The sequence below is a fragment of the Ambystoma mexicanum genome, chromosome 4q (genome assembly GCF_040938575.1).
Source record: "Ambystoma mexicanum isolate Mex_15411 chromosome 4q, UKY_AmexF1_1, whole genome shotgun sequence".
Lineage (NCBI taxonomy): Eukaryota > Metazoa > Chordata > Amphibia > Caudata > Ambystomatidae > Ambystoma > Ambystoma mexicanum.
Genome location: NC_090928.1, coordinates 975788589 through 975801032, shown reverse-complemented (window position 1 = coordinate 975801032; position 12444 = coordinate 975788589). Strand labels below are relative to the sequence as shown.

At 49.9% G+C, this 12444-nt stretch overlaps 1 long non-coding RNA gene across 2 annotated transcripts in view; it reads right to left on the bottom strand.

The window, feature by feature from the left end:
- Positions 1 to 12444, bottom strand: part of LOC138468116 (uncharacterized) — a 233924-nt gene that overhangs the window by 191519 nt on the left and 29961 nt on the right. The window lies entirely within an intron of this gene.

Genomic DNA, 12444 nt, shown 5'->3' with positions numbered 1-12444 from the left:
AACTTTCAGGTGAAGTTTGTGTAACCATCATACGCTCATTGGCATGGATAACTTCCACTTCCATGATCGTTTCACGTTTTTTTTTTAAAATCAGTTTTATTGAATTTTCATAAGAATAAGTGGCACATCCAATTTAAACAACTATGGGCCCATGCCCGGAAAAACACACATAAAGAGGCCCCAGATCTCTGCCGCCCCCCCAACCCTCCTCCCCCCCTCTTATCTCAGATACAGATTCAGCTGGTCCACTCGGAAGCATCTCTGGTGTATAAACACACACTTACTTGGAGGAGAGAATCAACACTCTCCCCCGAACCACAGAAGCCGAATGAATTCGACCCTCCCACCGTGGTTGGCACAGGTACCTGAAGTGTAACACAGGACACCACGTGGCAGCCAATGGGGGGAAGAGGAGTTAGGGAGAGGATGGGGAGGGGAAGTTAGGGAAACCGGGAAAAGGGTTAGGACAAAACCTAAGTTGGATAGGTAGGGGGAAGCACTGGGGAAAAACCCTTCCTTTCATATACCTGTATATCCTAGTTCCTGACACACTGTAACATTGACTACATGAATACCCAGTAACATAGATCAGGACACACCTTAATACGTATGCCCCTGACTTCAGAACAAACATAGAGCACAAACATGCACATGTAGTAGCAAGCGGGATGAACATAGGACAATGGAACTTTTCCCATCAATGAAGAACGAAACACATGGCCCGTAGGGCAAGCTTGCTACTGCAATACATAAACACATAAATGCATGTCCTTGCGGTTTAACCAGACAAACTAATACACATCATCACCCCTTGAGAGTGAATACTCTGGTCACCCTTAATGAGCTGTATTCGAGAGAATATGCCCCAAAAATGTTCCGAAATGTCCTCGTGTCTTATTACACAAAACCAATGCTTTATCCCCAAATTCAGCCCTTCCGTGATTGCCAAGTATCAGCTTCATGCGAGAGAAAACATATGCATCATAAGCTCCCACCCCGCAATGCCTTCTGCACTTATCTGAGCTCCGAGGGCCCGCGGGACTCCTCGGAGGATTAGTAACACGCTGAAAATGCTGCCGCAGTTCCGCATGCAACTCAGTGCAAGAGAACGCTCGAAACCTCGTGTAGCTTTAGGGCAGAGCTTCGCCGTCCATGGTTTTCTCAGCGTTTCGCCGAAATGCTCCTCACGCCAACCGCTCCTGGATTCATAATAAGCCAAACCTGTTTCACGCGCCGTTGCTCTTTATGCTGTTTGTAATCTCTGCAGCTGGCAACGTGCACGTGACCTTCTTCCTGATTGTGCACAGAACTACCAACCTCCCGTGGCTTGCTGGGAATTGTAGTCTTTGCCTCCAAAACTAGCCCAAAAAGGTTTAAGAGACAAAACGTGTGACTCCTGTGCGCTTCCAGCCCTTATTCCTCACATCTGGGCAGCTCCCTCCGGGCTCATGTCGGTCGGTGACAGGCTGACTCTCTTGGGTCAAGCACCAATAGTTCTAGAATCAGGTGGGTTTTGCGGGGCCGGGTCGCCCCCCCCCCCATCTGGTGTCATCAGGTGTCGTCTCCTGCTTTGCCAAACGCCTCCATAAACTGTAGCCACTCGGATTCTGTATGTGAGCTCGAGCCCTGCATTGCTTCCGTTAGTTTTTCCATATAGTAGATGTCCTTGGCTACTGCTAACCATTCTCTCTTACCGGGAAGGGCAGCTCTCTTCCAGGTTCTACCTCGAGCGGCTCTAGCCGCCAGTAACAGAGAGTGTGTCAAGTCTGGGAGCTTTTCCCAGTGTTCGTAGTGCGTAAGGCCCCTCTCCTGCCTCCCTCAGCCAGCTGAGTACCTCTGTCCAGAACGCTTGGACCCTATCGCATGTCCACCACATGTGCCAATAGTTTGCTTTTTCTCCACAGCCATGCCAACACATGGGGACAACATCCGGGAACATCGTGGAGAGTTTGATTGGATCGTACTGCCATCTGTGGAGAATTTTAACGGCATGGGTTTTATACTGGCAGGAGATTGAGGTCTTGTATGCCCTATTACAGAGGCCCCCCAGAGTTTGTCTCCAAGTCTAATGTTTAAGTCCCCTTCCCATTTTCTCCTAAGACTTTTAGTCGTTCCTTCTCTGGTAGTCAATAGAGCTCCGTAAAGGAGGGTTATGAGACCTTTCATTTCTACGTGGGTATCCAACATTCTTTCGACGGGGGTGAGTTTTCGTTGCACACATGGTTTTAGTTTGGGTTTCATTAGGACTCCTTTGAGCCGTAGGTATAGGAGAGGGGAGAGAGTACCAATTCCCAGTGCTTCTTCCAGTTCCTGGATACCTATGAACGTCTCCTCTCTCACCAGTTGGCCGACCATACATAGTCCAGAATCAAACCAGGGTTGGTAGTGTTCGTGCCCTGGTATTGCTTCCAATACCGGCGTGGACCATATGTGGCTCAAGGGGGAGGGCCATGTAGTTATTTTATCGACGTTACCCTTTCCTGCCAATGCCTTCCACATGGTGCCTAGGATTGGGTTGGTCTTAATTCTGGTAGGGAGCTTTTTCAGAGGGACCCATAGCCATTCTCCTACTGTGACTGGGCTCGGGTGGGAGTTCTCTAGATATATCCATTGTTTATCAGGGTCTTCCCTAAGATGGGGGGCCAATGCTCTAAGCTGGGTCGCTCTGTGGTAGGTCTGAAGGTCCGGGAGGGCAAGTCCTCCTCTGTCTTTGGGGAGCGTGAGGGTCTCGTATCCCACTCTGGGTTTTTGGCCTTGCCATATAAATTTCAGTATACGCCTTTTAGCTTCTATGAGGTATGCATCCGGGGCTTCGAGCGGGAGCATATCCGTTCCATCCAGGATATTTGACCTTTTCCCCATCTCTCCAGGTCTTTAAATATTTTGTCAAACAGGGGTGGGTAGTTAGCTTGATTTAAATCTTCATTAGGTCTGACAATGTTGATTCCCAGATATTTTATCCCCTCGGCGCAGATTTGTAGGCCCAAGGGGTTCAGTTCCTCCAGGTCCCTGTCCGTGTCTGATGCGAACGGGAATATCATCTATTTACCAATGTTTATCTTAAAGCCTGAGAAACTACCAAACCGTTCAATCACCCTTAGGGCGGCTGGGACTGACCTAGTGGGGTCGCTCAAATGTAGCAAGATATCATCAGCATAAAGTCCCAGCTTGAAGGTGCGGTCACCCACATCAATGCCCTGCACTCTAGTGGACCCTCTAATATATTCCGCAAGTACTTCCATAGTCATGGCGAACAGAAGAGGGGAGAGGGGGCAGCCCTTCCTGGTCCCCCTCTGGAGATTGAAGATGCGAGACAGGTGCCCGTTTACCATAACTCTAGCTGATGTGGTCACATACAGGGCCTTAATCGCCTGTCGGATTCACTCACCCAGACGCAGTATTTGGAGTATGCTATGCAGGAAACCCCAATCCACCCGGTTAAATAACTTTTCGGTGTCGATAGACACCAGGACCGGATTATTCCCCCTTTGCGCTGCCTCCCTCATGAGATGTAGTGTCTTCCTAAGGGTGTCTGCCCCCTGTCTTCCTTTTATGAAACCCACCTGATCCGAGTGGATGAGCCCGGGCATGTGGTCCGAGCCGAGTAGCAATGATTCTAGTGAATAGTTTGGCATCCACATTTAGAAGTGAGATAGGACTGTTAGAGCGGCAGTCCGTTGGGTCCTTCCCCTCCTTCGGAATCACTGTAATTAGGGCCTTACTAAAAGGTTGGGGGGCTTTTCCTGTTGGCATTATGTTGGAGAAGAGGCCTGCCAGAAAACCTGCCAGGTGGCCCGAGAAGGCCTTGTAAAAGCCTGCAGTGAACCCATCCTCTCCCGGGGCCCTACCCAGCTTCAAACCCGAAATTGCCCCGAGTACCTCCTCCTCCGTTATCGGGGCATCCAAGGTGGTCGCCACCATGGGGCTGAGGGCGGGGAGAGTGATCCCGTTGAGGTACGCACCCAGCGCTTCCTGATCCATGTTCCCTTCCCTTCCCTTGCGTATAGGCTCTCATAGTAACCTGCAAAGTTTTCCGCTATACCCTCCGGGTCCGAACTCTCTCCCCCTCACTGCTTGTTATCCTAGTCACCCATCTATCCGCTCTCTGGCCCCAGAGCTTGGCTGCTAATATGGCGTCGGCCTTGTCTCCTTTCTCATAGTATCTTTGGCAGAGATGTTGCAGGCCGGCTACCACTCTGCCCATTTCCAATTCCCTCAGTTCCTGTCTCTTCCCTCTTGCATTATCCAGGTCCCTCTCCTTCTCGTCCTCCCCCTTACCCTCTGACTGTTCTAGTTGGATTATTCCCAACCTCAATTTATGTGCCAGGAGGGTCCTGAGCCTTTTCTTGGAAGCCCCCTCTCTGATCAGTCTCCCCCTCCAGGTGGCCTTTGCCCCTTCCCAAACTATCTCACAGCTAACTTCGCCCGTATCATTGAATTCGAAGAATTCTCTGATTGCTGTTATCATCTCCTCCTTGAACACAGCGTCCATAAGGAGGAAGTCATTGCATTTACATAAGGAGTCCCTGGGCTTCAGGCCTGATATGCTGATGTCCGACTAGACCATGTCGTGATCTGACCAACTAGTCGGTCTTGTCTCACATGCCTCTATCCTACTCATATGCTGATGCCCCGCAAATAGGTAGTCAATTCTGGTTCTTGTGCCATGGGCCGCGGAGAAGAAAGTGTACCCCCTCTTGGTTGGATGCAGTTCCCTCCAAATATCTACCAGCCCATACTCCCACATCAGGTCTCGGAAGCTCCCCTGCCGCCTTCTCCCATTACTGTCTTGAGGGGTGGTTTTCCCGCTATGGTCTTGTTCCCAGTCCACCCATATATTGAAATCCCCCCCATGAGTAGGAGTCCCTCCGCCTTAATCATCACTTCTCCCAGAGCTTCACGAAGAAATTCGATCTGGCCTACATTGGGGCAGTATATTGCTGCCAGGGAGACTCTTGAATTACATAGGTTACCCGACACCACCATGGCTCTCCCATCTTCCCTTTCCCACTTGGACACTTCCGTGAGCTTTTGGTCTCTATGCAGAATAATGCCTAACCCCCTATTTTGGAGCGACCGGATGCCCGGAAAGTCTGACCCACGTATGCTCCCTGGATGGCCCTCTCCTGTCCTTTTATCGTTCTAGTTCCTTGCAGCATGAGGACGTCCAATCTTGCATTCTTCATTTCCCTCCTCAGCAGGGAGTGCTTTGCTGGCGAGTTTAGTCCCTTGACATTAAGTGAACCCAGCCTGAGGGTCTCGACCCGGTCCCTCCTCTCATTGTCTAACATTAGGGCTTTTCTACCTAAATCTTTAAGTGTGAAGCTCGAATTCTCCTGTCTTCCCCCCTCCCACCTCCCACGCATGTTCAGGACGCCTGCCAACGGGCAAGCAATCAGGGTGGACTTATGCCCATCCACCACAGTTCTCCTGATTAACTCCGTGTCCCCGGCCGGGGATGTAAAACTATTACCTTTGCCACTTTCGTTGGAGCGTGTCCATGATTTTAGCCATCTGCATCATTCCTCGTTGGGGTGTTTGGTTTCCTGAATTTTCTTCTACCCTTCGCTTTCCTCTTCGTGGACCAGGGGCCCTCCGGTTACCTACTGTTTTCCGCCGAAGCATATGTTTTCTCTTCATTATTTTCAGTCTGGGTGTCCCCCTTTAGCACCTGCAACACTTGTGAGGCCTCCTTACCGTTAATCACTCTATAGTCCACTCCGGCCCTCTCGAAGGAAAGTGCAAAGGGAAAACGACCATCTATACCTTATGTCCTCATTAGTTAGCCATTGTGTGAGCGGGCGACAGTCTCGTCTGCGGGTGAGCGTGAGTGCGGACAAATCCTGGAAGATCTTAATTGTGTCCCCTTCGAAGAGGAAGCTGCCCAGTTTCTTAGCTTTTTCCAAAACCTCCATTTTTTCTTTTTGATCGGAGAAAGCGCAGCACAATCGATCTAGGGCCTCCCCCTCCACCGCCGCCTCCTCGGTGCGCTCTTTCTAGCTGGACTTCCTTTCCCTCTTCTAACGCAAAGAGCTGGTTTATCAGGCCCTGAACCTTCCACCCCACTTCCGCTAATGTCTCTCCTTTTTGCTGGGCCACCCCTATAATGCGGAGATTGTTTCGGCGTTCCCTGTTTTCGAGGTTATCCATCTTCAGGACCATGTCCTCTTCCCTCATTTCCAGGTCTGTTAGCCTCGCCCCATATTTCATGTCCAGCAGATCCATCTGGAGGTGATTGTTTTCCATTCCCTCCATTTTTTCCTCAAGGGTGTCCACTCTTCCCCTGAGCTCCACCACAGAGGCCTGAATGTCCGTACAGATAGTCTTAATCTCGTGGAGGATATCTTTAAGGTTGTCTCTAGTAAGTGCCACGGGGGGTGTCCTCTGCAGGCATGGTAGCTCCGGGATTGTCGCTCTGGGCTGAGGGTGTCCAACAGAAGCGTTGAAGCGAGAGGATTATGTTGTTGGGCAAGGCTCTGTGTGTCCCCCAAGAAGGTATCTCTAATGGGGCCCTCCTGGCGAGGTTCCGTGGGTCCTCTCAGTGATGGAGTCACCTCTTAGCCCTAGGGGCGCTCCGCTCCGGTGTGAAGCTCTTTGGCTGCACTGCGGCGCTGTGCGGGGAATGATGTCATGGGCCGGGGGCCATATCCCCTGCCCTTTTTACTGCGGCACATGTGGGTGAGGCCACCCAGGCCCCTTCTCAGAACAGGAGTGGGTCCGCTTAATGGCACCGGATGGATGGGGCTGGGGGGCTCCGGTGTGGGGCTCTCTGTCTTCACCGCGGCGTTGTGCGGATGACGGTGTCATGGGCCGGGGGCCATATCACCTGCCCTTTTTACTGTGGCACGTGTGGACGAGGCCGCCCAGGCCCCTTTTTGAGACAGGAGTGGGTCCGCTTTATGGTACCAGATGGATGGGGCCGGGGGTCTTCCTCCCCGCGCCCCCGTCAGCTTGATTCCCTTCCTCAGTCTCCTCACCTCTCTCCCGCTGGTGTCCCCTGCTCCGCCGTGTATCTGGCGCATGTCTCCGGGCTCATGTTTGCCTCACGTGGGACTCTGAGGGAGAGGGGCGCACTCTTCCTGACTGGAGGCCGATGGGCGCCTGGTGTGTCTCCTTCACCTCCGCCGGCCCGATGTTCCCGCGACTCTCAGGTCAGCCTCTGTCTCTCCCGCCGTGCTACGCGGCACCGTGCTCCAACAGCTTCCCTCACACAGGAGCTTCTCTCACGGGGCCGGGATAGGTAGGGAGCTTCCCTCGGCGTCTGGCCTCCGCGTTCCTTCCGTGTGCACGGCAGGGGGCCCAGACACCTCCTGTCTTCTCCGGTCTCCTCTCTGGGGCTCACGATCCCGGGGCGCGAGTCGCCTCCCGGGTCCAAGGCGTGCAGCGCCCTCCGCTGGGGGTGGCAGCACCACTATCAACGTCCCGTGGCGCTCTTCCAGGTACGCAGACAATTTTATGTAATTTTGTGTGAAGGGGCCTCCGTACTGGCGTGGAGTTTTGGGCAGGCCGCCCAGGGGCCAGTCTCTCTCGTCTCCATTCCGAAATCCCGGCCGGGGATTCTCTCAGCCTACTAGGCCCTGTGGTGGTGGCAGAGTGCGAGCCTCACCAGTCCGTCATGCTCCGCACCCCCTGGTGGCCTCATTGTTTCACTTTTGGATGCCATTCGCTTGGCTTCCTTGTCTGCTGCTTGATTTCTGCGTGAGATTAAATCTGTCCCCTTCGTGTGGGCGGCGCATTTCACAACCAAGATGCCCACTGGGAGCTGTAGTGCCTTTATCAGCCTGTCCAATAAGGCTATGTGCTGCACTGGCGTGCCATCCGCTCGGAGGTAGCCCCTCCTTTTCCAGCGCACTAAGCCTGCGTGCACTGTTGACGTGACAGGCGGAGGCACTGTACACTGTTACTTCCTGGTCTGCGTGATTCTCAATGGCGAGTATCAATGCCAATAGTTCTGCAGCCTGTGCTGAATAATGAGATGGTATTCGTGCACTAATAAGTACTCGAAATTCTCCATTTGCTGTGTGTTTTATCACAGCAACGCCAGTATATGTTTGTCCGTCACTTTGATCGATCCTCGAAGACCTGTCAATGAAGACGATCTCTCTTTCTGCCAAGGCATTTTCTTACACCCTGGGGATTTCATCATAGAATCGTCATGCGTTGGCTCTCCTTCAGTGACTGGTTCGGCTATGAACATAGCTGGGTTCACTATCTTGCATCGGACTATCTTAATCAATGGATTTAATATGATTATTTCATAGGCAGAAGCTCTCTGAGATGTCAATGTGCCTTTTGGTTTCTCTAGAATGGCAAATAGTGAGTGCTCGACGTACAACGTCATGGAGCATCCCATCACAATGGTTGTAGCCTTCTCAATGGCGAACGCTGCGGCAGCTAAACTTTGTTTGCAAGGAAAATGACCAGGGGCTTGTACCCCAGTGTGGTTCTCTGTGTGAGCACTGCCGTCATAATGCTGCAGTTCGTGTGTGAAAACAGGTAAAATTCCTCTGCGTAATTGGGGATCCCTAGAACTGGTGCTGTGCAAATAGCTCTTTTGAGTTCAGCAAATCCTTTCTCCATGGTCTCAGACCATTTGATCTTTTCTTTCGTTACTTGGGCCTTCTTTAGGGCCTGCAGTAAAGGCTTAGTGTAAGAGCTATAGTCGAAGACCCATGCCCTAACGTAGTTGCATAGGCCTAGAAAGCTCTGCACCCGTTTTATCGTGTGTGGTTTGGCTGTGTTCAGTATGGCTTCAGCCCTTTCTGGGGTCACTCTCTTTCCTTCATGTGAGATTAGCTGGCCTATGTACAGCACTTCTTGTTGACAGTATTGTAACTTTTCCTTGTCAACCTTATAACCTTTCTCAGCCAGTATAGTCAATAGCTGAACAGATTCGTACCTACATTGCTCTTCTGTTGTGCTGCAAATTTAAGATGTCATCTATGTATTGCAGGACGACACTTTTTAGTGCAATATTGCTTAGGTCCATCTGCAGGACTCTGTTGAAAATAGATGGAGACTCACAATACCCCTGGGGTAGTCTCGTGCTTTTCAGACCATCTGTCTGAATGTGAATGACATCAGATCTTGTGATTCACAGTGCAACGGGATTGAGAAAAATGCATTTTTCAAGTCAATCACCATGAAATATTTTGCCTCAACAGGTATATTACATAGAATTGTAGCCGGGTTAGGGACTAAAGGGAACTCGGCCTCAACAATATCATTTATTGGGCATAAATCCTGGATTAGCCTCCAAGACCCCCCCTCTGATTTTTTGATCGGATAAACCGAAGTATTGCATGATGACTCTGACATCACTAAGATGCCCTGCTCCATCATAGCCGAAATTGTCTTAAAAATCCCTTCATCTGCCTCTCTGGATATGGGATATTGTCGTGCTCTTGGGAGAATTGCTCCTGGTTTCAATTTAATCTTCACTTCTCCAACCCCCTTCAAAAGGCCTACATCATAGGGGCCTGTGGTCCACACCGAGACAGGCACCTGGGCCATGTCGTCATCAAAATATTCTGGACGGTTTCGTGCCAACATCATTCTCTGAGGTACTTCTCTTTTGATCATTTTCACCCAAAAGGTGAGACTCACTTCCACCATTGTCTCTCCCATATCTGCATGTTCTTCAAACAGATCATCATCAGTGACGTCAGTCAATCGATATCCTTCTTCAATGGCAATCATTGCTCACCATTGTCGGCCTTCGTCGTCATATCTTGTCAATCAAGGCCACCCTCCCTCGTATTGCAGCTGTGTGTATCATTAAGGGAAATACTTGTCCCTCTTCCTCGTGCATCGGTATTCTTGGCCTGAATAGGAACTCATCAGGGGTTCTCATGATTCTGTCTGCAAGGCCTGGCAGCCCTGTCATTAGCACACACATACCATATGCAAATATTTCTGGCTCTAATGGTATAGACCTCATGGCTGCGTGTTCTGCGTATGCTCTGATCATTTTGCATACATTTGAATAGTGCATTCCTGGAGTTGAACATATTATGCCCTCCTCCTTGAATGAGATTGTCATGTTTAACTTCGTCATTAAATCTCGACCCAAAATGTTTACTGGGGTCTGACGCGAATATAGTAAAGGCACATTCATTTCACATTCTCCTATAGAGACTGGAAGTGTGTTTGTAAAGGGAACACGACTTGTTGCTCCTGTAAAATTCGGAGTATTTATGGCTTCGCCAGACAAGGAAAACTTGCTTTCACGTATGCACGAGCGTGTTGCACCCATGTCAACTAAGAAGAAATATTCTTTATCCCCTATAACGACATCCACCCTAGGTTCCCTGTGAGGGTCTGGTGTTACTGATAGGATAGAACACATCAGGTTCCATATACAATTTGGCCCACTGTGTGCTGGTGGATTTCTGCCATTCCCATTGTTACTTCCCATTCCAGGGTTCGTGGTCTGCCCTGTGCTCATCGTCTGGGATAGTTGCAACGGTGCCTGTTGGGATTGTCCTTGAAAATTCCCCATGGTCTGAGGTTGTACTCCTTGTTGCGCTACTGGCGCTTGGTGTTGCACCGTGTGATTCTGTGCAACACCCTGTTGTAAAACTACAGGTGGATTTGTCATGCTTGTTCCTGTCCCTTGGCCGTTCTGCAACATGCCTTGGTTTCTGCATGTGCGAGCTAAGTGCCCTGTCATTCCACACAACCAACATACGTGGTGGTCGGATCATTTGCCCGTTTGACATATCTTGATTACCATTTTGCATATTTTGAAAACCTCAATGATTATTTTGGAAACCTCCCCGATTACCCTGCCATCCTCTTCCCCTAAATCCTCTTCCACTGGGGTAAACCCTGTATTGCCCTGATTATTCTGCTGTGGATTAGTCACCTGCTGCATGCTCGATTCAGCTGTGCTAGTTATCATGGCTCCCTCAAGAGCATATTTTGACAATTTCTTCTACACAAATATTTCTTCCTCACCCTTAAGTGCAGCTTCCTTTTTTTTTATTCTTTTCTTGCAGCAATCTGCAATAGTGCGCGATAGTCAGCTGTATTTCAGCCCAAGGCTTGGCCACAATTCCCACCAATTTCTTGAGTTGTTTCTGTACCGGCTCTGGCAGCCCTTGGCACAATATATGGTAGAACACAGGTATAGATTTCGTCCAAGATTCATGAGTCTTGAGTACCCATGCATCTTGAAAATTCTGTATATAAATTAACAAATCCTCAGACTCCTTCATTTTTCGTGTCATTATAGCTCCCATATCAGAAGTGTCTGGGTATAGCACTCGTAGCGCTTTCCATATTGCGGCTCTACAATTGTTAAATGGAGCTCCGTCATGCGAGGTATTAATTGTGGTTACACCAGGGTAGGCTGCTTGTGCCCACACATCGTCTGCTCTCTCACCAAGTATGGCGATTAGGAAACTCTTAATGTCCCCTATGGCTAACGTGTTCCCTCCTGTCATTTTTTCTAACTCGTGTATCCACTTTCCGGCTCCTGATGTCAGCATTGCAAGCTTGTTTTTCAAATTTTCTCGATCCCTGTGTGGCCATGGAATATATTGTGGTCTTACTCCCCCTTTCTCGAGTAGTGGAAATTGGGATGTATAGTTCTCTCTCAGGGGTAATATTCCTGCATCACCGTCTGCTTGGCAATGTCCTGAGTCTGTCTACATAGGGCGGCGAAGACACCCCCCTCTGACCGTGAGATACTTCTTCATGTCGGTCAGACTGCGTGGCTGACACTGATACCCTCGGTGCAGACTCGCTAGTGTCTGACCATCTTACTCCAGACTCGCTAGTGTCTGACCATCTTACTCCTTTCTTTCTTGGGAGTCGTCTTTCGCTCCGTCTTTTTCCTCATTTTCCTCACACTCCTCCCTTTCTGAGTCGGACAGTGTCTGTGCCCAACTAGTGCCACTTCTCGTGTCTTCTTTGTTCCTACTTATTTCTAGTCTATCCAAGGATAGGTCTCTATTCCCACTACTTCGGGAGACATCCTCAGTGTCGTAAAGCTGAGTGCTCTCCAGGCGCTCGTCTTCCCCCTCCCCTTGGGGTGTTTGTTCTAACCCCATTTCATCATATATTCTAGCGATCGTTTCTCCGATGCTTTTGGTGTCGAAGTCATCTTCCATATTTGCCCTAGACGTGCCTGGTACTGAATCGTACGCAGGAAAAAATTCTTCTATTTCTTCCCAATCTACTACTGGAGCGGGTTTTCTAACCTCTCTCCCTAGATATTCAAGATTGCGTGCCCTCTGTCCCCGCTTACTTTTATGTCATCATCGAATTCTCTGCGCTTCCTCGCCTCTTTTCTGACTCTTTCTTCTTCCTTTTTTTTTCTCGTTTCTACGTTAATCTGCCCTTTGAATTTCCTCATCTCTTCCTCTCGTTATTCTTTTCTCTCGTATCCTTTGTTCTTCCTCTGACCTTTGCTGTTCCTGTCTGTCATGATCATTTGCT